Raw genomic sequence first — 14,335 nt, forward strand, 5'->3', positions numbered from 1 at the left:
CCCCTGGAAGCCTGTAATTTTCCAAGCCATCAACTTCTGGTTTCTTTGAACCCAAGAGTTCAGTTCTAAGTTTATCTCTCTCTGCTCGCATTTTACTATAAGCTGCAAGGAGAAGCCAGGATATGTCCTCCACATGTAGTCTGGAGATCTCCTCAGCTAAGTATTCCAGGTTGTTGCTTCCAGATTCTTCCTTCCATCTGACACCAGGACTCAATTTTGCCAAATTCTCTGCCACTTTAAAACAAGGATCGCCTTTCTTCCAGTTTACAACACATTCATCATTTCTGTTCAAGTCCTCATCAGAAGTATCTTTAGATTCCACATTTCCACAAACAGTCTCTTTAAAGCAGTTTTGGCCTTTTCTATCAAGCTCCTCACAATTCTTCCATTGTCTTCCCCTTATCCACTTAAAAAGCCGTTCCAACATGTTTGGTATTTGCAGACTCAGCAGCAAAAGCACCCCACTCCTGGTACCAAAATCTGTCCTAGTTTGCTAATGCTGGAGAATGCAAAACACCAGAGATGGACAGGCTTTTATAAAACGGGGGTTTATTTCACTACACAGTTACAGTCTTAAGGCCACAAAGCATCCAAGGTAACACCTCAGCAATTGGGTACCTTCACCGGAGGACGGCCAGTGGTGTCTGGAAAACCTCTGTTAGCTAGGAAGGCAGCTGGCGTCTGCTCCAAAGCTCCGGCCTCAAAACGGCTTTCTCTCAGGACGTTCCTTTCTAGCAAGCTTGCTTCTCTTCAAAACATCACTCCCAGCTGCACTCCCTTTCTCCCCCCCCCCCCCAGTCAGCTCATTTATATAGCTCCACCGATAAGGGCCCACCCTGAATGGGCGGGGCCACGCCTCCATGAGAACATCCCATCAGAATCACTGCCCACAGCTGGGTGGGGCACATTCCAAGCAAATCCAACCATCACCAAAAACGCCTGCCCCACACAAGACCACAAAGATAATGGCATTTGGGGGACACAATACACTCAAACCGGCACATGTGGTTTCCAAAATTTTTCTCCCCTTGTGTAGGTTGTCATTTTATTTTCATGATAAAGTCCTTTGAGGAACAAAAGTATTTAATATTGAGGTGGTCCCATTTATCTATTTTTTCTTTTGCTGCTTTTGTTTTGGATGTAAAGTCTGAAAACCATTGTCAAATGTGAGTTTCTGAAGATGCTTTCCTACATTTTCTTCAAGCAGTTTTATAGTTCTAGCATTTATATTAATGTCTTTGATGAATTTTGAGTTAATTTTTGTATATGATGTGATGTAGGGACCCTATTTCTTTCTTTCTTCCTTTCTTTCTTTTTGCAAATGGAGATCCACTTTTCCCAGCATGATTTGTTGAAGAGACTATTCTTTCCCAAATGAATGGTCTTTGTCAAAAATCAGTTTGAGGACTTCCAAGGAATATGGTGGAGTAGGGAGCTCAAGGACCCACTCCTTCCTCCAAAACAGCTAACAAACAGGCAGAAATTATCTGAAGCAACTGTTCTCATGCTCCAGAGGCCAGAAAAATACTGAGCAGCATCCAGGGAAGAGCAGGAGGGAGGTCATAAACTGCCATAAAGTACTGTGAGTAGCTCTCTCTGCACAGTGACTGCCAGTGCCCATCACCCACTCTCTGGGCAAGCCACCTACCAATCCAGTCCCTGGCAAGGTGCTACTATCAGAAAGGGACACAAAAATTCTCTAACTCTATAATGGAGTGTGGAGACCCAGCCAAACACTGATCATGGCTTTTGATCAGCAAATTCAGTTCACTGGGTCCCAGCTCTCAGCTACTGTTTCAACCCATCTAGGACAAAGACAATGACAGCCATTGTTTCAACCCTGCTAGCAACAGGAGCCAAGGTGTTGCAGGTTTAATGACACAGTACTTCCTTAGAGCTACAGGTAACAATTTGCTGAAGGGTTCCATCTGCTTGGCAGATCAGGAAAGCACATCTTCAGGACACCATCAAAAAGGCCTTTGGAGTCTTTCCTGAACCTCTGCCCAGAGAACCTTAGAGCTTTACTATGCCCCTTTCATGGGTTCCTGGCTCTGTTTTGGTGGGGAAATACTGAATTGAGAAAGTACTCTCTGGGGTGACCCACCTTCCAAAATTTGCCCTCCATGCAAAAGCAGATAGAGACAATGAAAGAGTGTAACAAAACTATACAGGAAAAACAAAAACAAACAGAACATATCAAGATTCCTGGACAAGGAACAGATAAAGGAAGCTTTTTCCTGGGAGTGAAACAATTGCACAAATAGTGCAATCTTGAAAATTGTACCACATATCCAGGGCAATATTCAGATGAAGAGGAGCTGAAAAAATCTGATTAGTTAAATGCAGTCTATTCTAAAGTTCTAAAATAAATTGAACCTAGTGCCAAAGAAGAACCTTAAAACAAAGCTAATCAACCATAAAATCCTAGGCAAGAGAGAGAAATTGACCTTCAGAGTAAGCTCATCAAGATAATCAGATGCCTAGACATCAACAAAAATTATAAGCCATACTAAGAAACAGGAAGATATTGCTCCATCAAGAGAACAAATTAAAACTTCAGAAGAGCCACAGAATTTGGAACAACTAATCAAAGATGATGAAACAAATCTTCTAAGTCAATTCAAATAAATGAAGAAAAATACAGTGAAAAAGTTAAAGGATATTAAGAAGACACTGGGTGAGCATAAAGAAAAATTTGAAAGTATGAAAAGAAACATAACAGAAATTATGGGAATGAGAGGCACAATAGAAGAGATTCAAAATACAGTAGAGTGGAAGTTCCATGTGGAGCAGCACTGAAGGCAGGGCAGTTAGCAGTGCTGTTGAGAGAAGGCCAAACCATCACTACAGCCACTGCAGCTGAGAAGTCCTTGTTTCCACTGCTGGTAGGGAGAGCCTGGTGCAGACAAAATGATGGATGGGGAGCTGAACATGGACAGTCTCATCACCTGATTGCTGGAGATGCCATTGTGGATGAGAAAGTCTTCTGTTGTCATGGGGGACTGTCACCAGAGGTACAGTCAATGGAGCAGATTTGGAGAATTATGAGACCAACTGATATCCCTGATACAAGTTTGCTCTGTGATTTGCTGTGGTTTTATCCAGATAAGGACATGCTAGGCTGGGGAGAAAATGATTGTGGTGTTTCCTCCACTTTTGGAGCTGATATAGTCATTAAATTTTTGAATCATCATGATTTGGACTTGATTTGCAATGCTCATCAGCTAGTTGAAGATTGGTATTAATTATTGCTAAATGACAATTGGTAACCCTGTTATTAGTCCCAAATTAATGTGGCAAATTTGATGATGCTGATGGAATGATGAATGTGGATGAAAGTTTTATGTGCCTATTTAGGATATTGATTTCATCTGAAAAGAATGCTGAGTACCAGTATGATGGACTGAATTATGAACATCCTGTCACTCCACCTTGGATGGATAATCCACTGAAGAAGAAAAGGTATAGAAAGGAACTCTGTAAAGAAACCATCATATTTGTTAAGTACATACTTCATAATATATAAGTGTGCACTGTAAAATCATCTAGCCATTTGACACCCTTTATGATGTCACACCTTTAACTTATGGAGAGAGAGAAAGGATCTTAATTTTTTTCTAATAGAAATATATGGTACACTGTATTGTAATAAGTATACTGTTATAATATTCAATAAAGTTAAATCCAAATTCAAAATTATCCATTAAAATTACATCTTCACATATAACAAAATTTAAAGATGAAAAGCATCCCAGTTAAACTAGATGATATGTAAACCAGATGAAAGCATGATGATCCATCTGTGTAATGTGGTTTTAGTGTTGCTTGGTTGCTTATGTGGGGCTTTTTTTTATTTTGTTTGTTTGTTTTTGCTAGAATAATGGAAAATATTTTTATTGTTTTCCCTAAACATTTTAAAATTGAAATGTGGGAAGAATTTTACACTTTCACTGACTCTTTTTTCCCCTTCTTATCTAGTTATGTACCTGTTTGGTCTTACTAATAAAACCTATGCATCATTAAAGTAAAAATGAATTTTAGAGATTGATAGTCCAAAAAAATAGAAAACTGCCCTATCCCATGATGTAATAAAACAGATTGACTGGGCAAACTTTATAGCTGATAGTGAATATTTTGCTTTATACAGAAATTGCCAGTGATATGGATTTGTGCACTATGGTTTTTCACTTATTAATGTTCTATTGTGCAGTAGCATTTCATTAAACTTCCAGATAAGGCTCATATAGTATTACCCAGCTAGTTGGTAATGTGACTATGTAGTACCTTGGCTTTGGGCTTTAATTCCCATGAAACATCTTTTGGTATGCTTAGTTTTCTGGGAATGCCCTCACCTACATTTTTAAAGGTTTTTTTTCCTTTGTTTTTGTTTGTCTGTTTTTAGATCAACAGAGAATGAGAATCCTTTTTTGACCAGTCTTGGAAAGCTAACACTATCTCCTCTGTTCCCCCTCTGTAAGGATATATTTAAATGAATACTGGTCATTGGGACATTTTGTCAGCTATAGATATTGGGTGCTTAAACTGTCTAATAGTGCCATGTGAATGATTTATAAAATTGACTGTAACGCTTATACTACTAAAGATTTTTATTTTTCTGATTTTTCATGATAAAAGTTCACATGATATTGTATAGGCATGTTTTGTAGTGAAATATACATCAAAAATTTCTGTACCTGATCAAGAACTTTTTGTAGTCTTTCTTTTCCTGTTCTCTTTCATTTTTAAGGGGTAGTACTAACAAATGGCAAGGAATAGAAAAGTTAACACAAAGATTTTAGAAGGAGAACACATGGGACATAAACTTGTGATTGTTTGCCTGTGACACTATTGGATATGATTCTAAAAGCTTTTACTGAGCATTGTCAAGTTTGTAAGCTTCATAAGAATGGATATCAGATTTATAGTGCCATTTTATATGTACTAGAATACATGTGAAATTCTTGACCTTAATATTGTCTTAAAAAATGTTAAATTGAGAATTCTGTTAACATTTTATGAATTGGCACATTGTATTATTGCAAGAGATATTTGATTTTCAGAACAGTGCAATGTTCTTTAAAATGAATACATCTATTTTCTAATTCCATTTTGTATAAGCACATTTTAAATGTAGTTTTCCAATTTCATAAAAGTTGTCTAATTGATACAGAAAAGAATATTCCAGAGGCATGCAACAGCAGATTTGATCAGGCAGATGAAAGAATCAGAGACTTAGAGGAAAGGGCAATCAAAATATTACAGACAGAAGAAGAGTTAGAAAAAAGAATGGAAAAATTGAACAAGATCTCAAGGATTTGAATTACAGTATGAAGCATGCAAATATATGCATTATGTGTATCCCAGAATGAGAATAGGAAGGAAAAGGGACAGAAAAAAAATTGAGGAAATAATGAGAAAATTTCCCAACTCTTATGAAAGACATAAATATACATGTCCAAGAAGTACAATGTACTATAAACAGAAAAATTTCTAATATATCAACTCCAAGACATGTATTAATCAGAATGTGATATGCCAAAGATAAAGAGAGAATCTCTGAAAGCAGCAAGAGAAAAGCATTTCATCACATACAAGGGAACTACAACTAGTCTAAGTACCAATTTCTCATCATAAAACATTGTTCCAGTTTGCTAAAGCTGCCGTTAGGCAAAATACCAGAAATGGATTGGCTTTCATAAAGGGTATTTATTAGGTTACAAATTTACAGTTCTAAGGCCATAAAAGTGTTCAACCTAAGGCATCAACAAGAGGATACCTTCACTGAAGAAAGGCCAATGGCATCTGGAACACCTCCATCAGCAGGGAAGGCACACGTCTGGTGTCTGCTGGTCCTTTGCTCTTGGGTTGCATTTCAAAATGGCTTTCTCCAAAATGTCTCTAGGCTTCTGCCTCTCTTAGCTTCTCCCAGCTCTCTGCTTGGTTCTCCTGGGGCATTTCTCTCTAATTATCTGGGAGTCCACTCTTGGCTTCTCCAGGCAAAACACTGGGCTTCATCTCTTGGCTTAGCTTCTCCAAACATTCTTCTTCTGCATCTCCTAGCATCTCCAAGCATCTGGGTCTAGGTCACCTCTTAGCTTCTCCCAGGGGCAAACTCTGGATTACATATTTTAGCTTCTTTTCAAAATGTCTCTCTCATCTTCTCTAAGCTCCTTCTTTCCCTGAGCTCTCTTAAAGTACTGCAGTGAACTAATTGTGGGGTCACACCTCCAAGGAAATAATCTAATTAAAGGGGCTCACCTACAGTTGAATGGAGCACATATCCATGGAAACAACCTAATCAAAATGTCCCACCCTAATCAAAAGACTAATAAGTCTGCCCCCACAAGCTTGCATTAAAGAACATGGTTTTTCTGGGAGGCATAATAGATTCAACCAGCACAACTATACAGGTGAGAAGGCAGTAGAATGATATGTTTAATGTACTGAAGAGAAAAACTGCCAGCCAAAAATACTTTATCCAGCAAAACCATCCTTCAAAAATGAGGGAGAGTATAAAATACTCACAGAAAAACAGAAACTGACAGAGTTGGTCAACAACAGGCATCCTATGCAAGAAATATTAAAGGGAATTTTGCAGGCTGAAAGTCAAAAGTACAAGAGAGAGGTTTGGAGTAGAGTGTAGAAATGAAGATTAGCAGTAAGGGTAACCAAAAGGATAAAAAGAGAGACAAAAAAGATATGACATATAATAACCAAAGGATAAAATGGTTGAAGGAAGTACTGCCTTTACAGTAATAACATTGAATGTTAATGGATTAAAGTCCCCAGTCAAAAGATGCAGATTGGCATAATGGACAAAAAATGTATGATCCAACTCTGTGCTCTCTACAAGAGACTCACCTTAGACACAAAGACAAAAACAGGTTGAAAATGAAAAAAATACTCCAGGCAGACAGTAGCCAAAAATGCTGGGCTAGGTATACTAATATTGGACAAATAGATTTTAAATGCAAAATTATTAGAAGAGACAAAGAAGTACTGTATATATTAATAAAAGGGGAAATCCACCAAGAAGAAATAACAACCATACATATTTGTGCACCTAACCACAGTGCTCCAAAATTCATGAGGGGAAAATTGGCAAAACTGAAGGGAGATATAGATGTCTCTACAATAGTAGTTGGAGGCTTCAATACACCACTTTCATCAATAGATTGAACATCTAGACAGACAATAAGGAAAAAGATAATTGATTAATATGATAAATGAACTAGACCTAAGAGATATATACAGAACATTGTACCCCAAAAGAATAGGATAGACATTCTTCTCAAGTGCTTATGGATCATCCTTCAGAATAGAATACATGTCAGGTCAAAAAGAAGTCTCAATAAATTTAAAAAGATTGAACATTTACAGAGCACTTTCTATGACCATAATGGAATGAAGCAGGAAGTCAAAAATAGGCAAAGAACTAGAAAATTCACAAATATATGGAAGTAAACAACACACTCTTAAACAATCAGTTGGTCAAAGAAGAAATTGCAATAGAAATAAGTAAATACCTTGAGACAAATGGAAATGAGAACACAAAATAGTAAAACATTTGGGATGCAGCAAAAACAATTCTGAGAGGGAAACATATCCCTAAATGCCTACATTACTAAAGGAGACATAGCTAAAATCAAAGACCTAACTGCACACCTGGAGGAACTAGAAAAAGAACAGCAAACTAATACCAAAGCAAGCAGAATGAAAGAAATAAACATTGGAGTAGAAATAAATGAAATTGAGAGTAAAAAATATAATATAGGGAAATAAAACCAAGAGACGGTTCTTTGAAAAGATCAATAAAATCAACAAACCCTTAGCTAGACTGACAAAGAAAAAAATGAGAGAAGTTGCAAATAAATAAAATAAAAAATGACAGGGAGAATATTACTACTGACCACACAGAAATGGAGGATACTATGAACAACTGTATGCCAACAAATTAGACAACTTAGATGAAATGGACAATTTTCTAAGAACACATGAACAACCTACTCTGACTCCAGAAGGAATGGAAGATCGCAGCAAACGAATCACAAGTAAAGATACTGAGTCATAAAAAACCTCCCAACAGAGAGCTGCCACTGCCACTGGGGAGGAGCAGCTACTGCTGCACAGGACTGGGCCCTTAGGGAGGAGGAGGTGAGAAGTTGGTGGATGACTCCAGTGCTGCCAACAGGAATATGGAGATCTAGAAGATCAAGAAGCTCATCAAGAGCTTGGAAGTGGCCCATGGGTGAGCACCATGTCTGGCCCCCCAGTGTCCTCCTGGTTCCCAGACCCCTGCAGATGGACACCCCCATGCTGCATGGCCAGATGAAAACCAGGCAGTAGCCAGCTCCCAATTTCTGGATCTCTGGCAATGGCACAAGCATGATTTTGTTGATCATTCCTCCCAAAGACCAGATTTCATGAGCGGCAAAATATTAGCAGATGAGTTTGGAACTGCATCTAACATTAAGTCATGAGTAAATGGCCTTTCAGTCCTGGGAGCCATTACATCTGTACAACAAGACTCAAACTTTATAACAAAGTACCTCCAAATGGTCTGGTTGTTTACTGTGGAACAATTGTAACAGAAGGAAAGGAAAAGAAAGTCAACAATTACTTTGAGCCTTTCAAACCAATTAATACTTCATTGTATTTGTATGACAACAATTCCATATGGAGGCTCTTACAGTGCTACTTTCAGATGATAGCAAGTTTGGCTTCATTGTAATAGATGGTAGGGGTGCAGTTTTTGCACACTCCAAGGAAACACAAGAGAAGTCCGGCATGAATTCACTGTAGATTTCCCAAAGAAACATGGTAGAAGAGGTCAGTCTGCCTTGTGTTTTGCCCATTTAAGAATGGAAAAATGGCATAACTATGTTCAGAAAGTCACTGAGACTGCTGTGCAGCTGTTTATTTCCAGGGACAAGATGAATATGGCTGGTTTCATTTTAGCTGGATCAGCTGACTTTAAAACTGAACTAAGTCAATCAGATATGTTTGATCAGAGATTGCAATCAAAAGTTTTAAAATTAGTTGATATCTCCTATGGTGGTGAAAATGGATTCAACCAAGCTATTGAGTTATCTACTGAAGTTCTCTCCAATTGTGAAATTTATTTGAGAAGAAATTAATAGGACAATATTTTTATGAAATCAGCCAGGACACTAGCAAGTACTGTTTTGGAGTTGAAGATACACTAAAGGCTTTGGAAATGGAAGCTGTAGAGATTTTAATAGTCTATAAAAATATGGATATAATGAGATATGGTCTTCATTGCCAAGGCACAGAAGAGGAGAAAATTCTCTAACTCTAGAACAAGAGAAGGATAAATTCCATTTGATAGACAAAGAGACAGGACAGGAAAATGAGCTTATTGAGAGCTTGTCCCTGCTGGAATGGTTTGCTAACAACTATAAAAAGTTTGAAGCTAAATTGGAAATTGTCACAGATAAGTCACAAAAAGGATCCCAGTTTCTGAAAGTTTTTGGTGGAATTGAAGGCATCTTGCAGTACTGAGTAGGTTTCCAGGGAATGGAATACCAAAGAGGCGTCAATGAATTTTTTGACCTTGATAACTACTGGATAGTTGACATGGGTTTGGAAAACTGTGCCTCACTCCCCAGCATCCAACCCAAGGAGCATACCCATAGTGGAATCCAAAAAGATCCCTGCCTTACAGTTGGATCATTTCCATAATGTGATCCATAAGCATTGGATAGTGAAAAGAAAACTGAAATAAAACTAGACCCAACACTACACTTTGGTTTGTCAGGATGTGAATGCAGCACCCTACAACTAAATTCCTAAATGCCATTTGGGACTAATTTTAAAAAGAATCCCAGTTTTTACTTTTACTAAGTGGAATTGGTTTCTCTTGTATTTTATGGGGAAAAAATGACTTTTTAACCTCTATACATAGAAGGAAAAATAACCTTAACTGCTATAAACCTTCAAGAATTAATAGAAGTGAGATCATACTGGTTTTTTCTTATTTTGATTTGAGAAAAATTAAATTGCTGCATTTCACAGTGACCCATTTACATGGCATTCTCAGTTTAGACTGCATATAAGAAGATATATATGTGGTGAAACCAAAAAAAGAAAAAAAAAAACTCCCAACAAATAAAAGCTCTGGACCAGATACTACATAGGTGAAGTCCACCAATTCCAAGAAGAATTAATAGGAATCCTGCTCAAAGTCTTGGAAAAAATTGAAGGGGAGGGAACACTGCCAAATTCATTCTATGATGCAAACATCACCCTAATACCAAATCCAGATAAAGATACTACCAGAAAAGAAAAGGAGGACTTGTGAAATTTTATTTCAGTCATTTCCTTCATGAGGTGAAATGATTGTACTATGTTCCATTTTTACATGGACTTCGCTCAATTCTAAGTGGTCTTGATTTCCTCCTTCCACCATTTTTTTGTTTGTATTTTGAGACACAGACAAATGGATGTTTTACAAATCTGTGGTTCTCATTTTTGTGTTGGATAACACTTTTCTCCTTTTTAAGAGGAGATATTCTTGTTCAACATTTTCCTTGATTGGTTCTTTTTTCCTTTAAATGATTTCAGTGTTGAGCTTTTTTGTTTTTTGTTTTTGTTTGTTTCCATTTACAGTACAAGAAATTGAATCTGTCTTTACCATTCCATCCTTTCATTATATGAACTGTGATGGTCATGCATATTTGAATTGCACTTTTAGGAAAAACAAACTTCTTTAGGTTAAAGACTTAATTGAACATATAGCAGGGCATTTATATATGTCAGTTTCTTAAAGAACACAAAATCCTTGGGATTCCCCTCCCCTGAAAATATTTAAGAGCCAATTCAACCAGGAAATAGCTTGAAAGTTATTTATTTTTCATGTAATTGTGTGCCTGAAAAAATCTAAACTCTGTAGTTGTGTATGTTCAATGCCAGTCTAAAGAGTGCCTGTAGCATGGGCAAAAAGCATAAATAATAACATTCTAGTAAAATAATCTTCATTTCATACATTTTCCTTCCTGCTAACTATGTGAGTTTTGGCTATTTGAGTCTTTTTGTTTATGTAGGAAGGAACCAGAAATTGAAATTTGGGAAATTAAGGCTACAGATTGCTTTCATCCCCTGAAATAGTACATTGCATCATTATTCAATTTAGCACTGGATTTGCTGGAAAAGAGAGGCAGTATATAGAACATAATTTTAAGGATGAAAACAACTTATTATAAATGAGTTTTCCCTAATATGTATAAATGAATAAAAATAAAGTATATAGAAAAACATATAAAAGTCACATTTGATTGGGAGATACATGGATAGATAAATTCAGTTGGTTGTATTTTACTTTATGGTGTGTGACTTTGTGGCAAATAGCAGTTTGTGGCATTTTTCATTTCTTTATAAAAACATTTAGGGGACTTCTGGAAGATGGTGGTTAGGAGAGGCAGGGCAAAAAAACACCTCCAAGAAAAATACTAGATAAAAGCCAGAAAGCCACCCAGAACACCAGTTCCAGTGATGCACCAGCTGGACAAGGTCTGCTAAATCCACAGGGATGGTACACTTGGTGAAACTGGGAGTCTGCATTCTGAAATGAGTGAGTAAGCCTGCTGAATATCTGGCAGCCACACTGCAGTGTGGAGAAACTGTGGGTTGGCATTTGTAGTCAGACTAGTTCTTTTTAAAAACCCAAAAGTGGCTGTGGATATAGAAGTGAGAACCACACAGGGAAGCATGGCATGAACAGCATCTCCACAACCTGTGAGTATGCCTCAATATCTGGCATGGATGATAGCCTTTTGTGCACCTGCTGCTAATTCTCTCAGAGCTAGGAAAGCAGAGGTTAGCCAAAAGGGGAAAAAACTACACCCCTTACAGCCATCTTCCTGGTGGGCTGAAAACACACCTGCCCAGTGCCAGTGCCACAGCCCAGAGCTGCACCAAAAAACCCAGTGTGATGGGAAGTGTTTCCAGCAATGCATGCACACACCACAATATCTGGCATGGACAATAGCATTTCATGCACCCACAGCTAATTGTCCCAGAGCTAGGAAGGCAGAGTGGTGCTAAAAGGGAGAATTTAACATGCCCCATTCAGCCATCCTTTCTGCAGGCTGGGGATGCCCCTACATGGCCCAGCATCCCAGAACTTCCCTTGAGGGTCAGCATGCACTTGTGATGCAGCACAGCCTTCCCTCAGCAGAGGCACTAGAAGGGCATGGCTAGGAAGAGAGACCCACTAGGAAATCCCAGGGACCATACGCCAATACCAAGGACTTGTGAGTCAGTGGCAGAGACAATCTGTGGTGAGACTGAACTGAAGGTTTAGACTCTTGGAACAGCCTTAAATCTCCAGGAACACCTGGGAGGTTTGATTGTTAAAGCCACCCTCACTCCCTAACCACTCAGACACACACCACACATTCAAGGCAGACAGCACCAACTACACATGCAAAACTGGTGCACCAATTGGACCCCACAAGAATCAGACCACCACACACCACAAAGAGAAAGTTGGGGAGAACTGGCTTGAGGGAAATAGGTGGCTTGCAGATACCACCTGCTGGTTAGTTAAAGTGTACATCACCAAGCTGTAGATCTGACAAATTACAGAGAAGTCTTCAAATTTGCATACATATCCTAAAAGAACCTTATCAAGTTAAGCAAATGCAAAGAGGCCGAAAACAACAGAAAACTTCAAAGCATATGAAAAAAACAGATGATATGGATAACCCAAACCCAAACACACAAATCAAAAGATCAGAGGAGACACAGTACTTGGCACAATTAAAGAACTAAAGACAAACAATAAGACCATGACACAGAATATAAAGGACATGAAGAAGAGCATGGCACAGGATATAAAAGACATGAAGAAGAGCCTAGAAGAGCATGAAGAAGAAATTGCAAGAGTAAATAAAAAAATAGATGATCTTATGGAAATAAAAGAAACTGTCAACCAAATTAAAAAGATTCTGGATACTCATAGTACAAGACTAGTGGAAGCTGAACAACGAATCAGCCACCTGGAGTATGACAAAACAGAAAACAAGAACAAAAGAAAGAATGTGGAAAAAAATTGAAAAAATCAAAATGGACCTCAGGGATATGATAGATAATATAAAACATCCAAATATAAGACTCATTGGTGTCCCAGAAGGGGAAGAGAAGGGTAAATGTCTAGAAAGAGTATTCAAAGAAATTGTTGGGGAGAATTTCCCAAACCTTCTACACAACATAAATACACAAAGCATAAATGCCCAGTGAACTCCAAATAGAATAAATCCAAATAAACCCACTCTGAGACATATTCTGATCAGACTGTCAAATACTGAAGAGAAGGAGCAAGTTCTGAAAGCCACAAGAGAAAAGCAATTCACCACATACAAAGGAAAAAAACATAAGAGTAAGTAGTGACTACTCAGCAGCCACCATGAAGGCAAGAAGGCAGTGTCATGACATATTTAAAATTCTGAGAGAGAAAAATTGCTGACTGAGAATTCTTTATCCAGCAAAGCTCTCCTTCCAATTTGAGGGAGAGCTTAAATTTTTCACAGACAAACAAATGCTGAGAGATTTTGCTAATAAAAGACCTGCCATATGGGAGATACTAAAGGAAGCCCTACCAACAGAGAAACAAAGATAGGAGAGAGAGAGATGGAGAAAGGTTCCATAATATTAGATGAAGATGCATTTTTAAGCCATATAGTGACAACTGAATATAAGTTTGGCTTTATTATCATCATATTCATCATAAGACACAACCCTATATTAAATTATTTTTAATTCCATATTTCAGAGAGGAATAAACAGACATTGCAGAATGGTGACATTATGAAGGAGAAAACATACTTGGTATCACATCCTATTCTGTGCTACCATTTTTTTCACTCTATTTCAAATGGATAACTCAGGTTTATGGTATGGCATTCTTTCTGAAACACTGGAAGTCAGAAGATGAAGAAACTTGCCTCACTTTTCTGATTTGCTGATTGTAAATGTGGTCATCTCACTTAACTTGTAAGATGACTCTTAGTTTCCTAATTGATAAAACAGGAATTAGACTAAGAATAATTAAAAACTATTAAATTTAAGTCTGAAAATATAGACTTCTTTTGAAAATCCAAAGGAATACTCATACTTTTTCAGAGCATTGAAAAATGTATATTCTCATTTATGTTTTATTGGTTGGTGTAGATTGGATGCCATTGTCTGTAGATAGGCATGGGATATATAGAGCAAAGGCATATAGGGAGCAGTGTTGGTGAAAATGTCTATTTATATATGGAAAGACATCTGTTACTGTAGTCATTGAACCACTAAATTTAAATAGCAATTATTA

At 37.6% G+C, this 14,335-nt stretch overlaps 2 pseudogenes; both read left to right on the forward strand.

Moving 5' to 3' along the window:
* The window catches only part of LOC119522436, a 127,078-nt pseudogene extending 123,075 nt beyond the window's left edge, over window positions 1-4,003 (forward strand).
* Window positions 4,004-6,362: 2,359 nt separating this feature from the next.
* Window positions 6,363-9,702, forward strand: LOC119522437 (annotated as a pseudogene).
* Window positions 9,703-14,335: the final 4,633 nt, after the last annotated feature.

The sequence above is a fragment of the Choloepus didactylus genome, chromosome X (genome assembly GCF_015220235.1).
Source record: "Choloepus didactylus isolate mChoDid1 chromosome X, mChoDid1.pri, whole genome shotgun sequence".
Classification (NCBI taxonomy): Eukaryota; Metazoa; Chordata; class Mammalia; order Pilosa; family Megalonychidae; genus Choloepus; species Choloepus didactylus.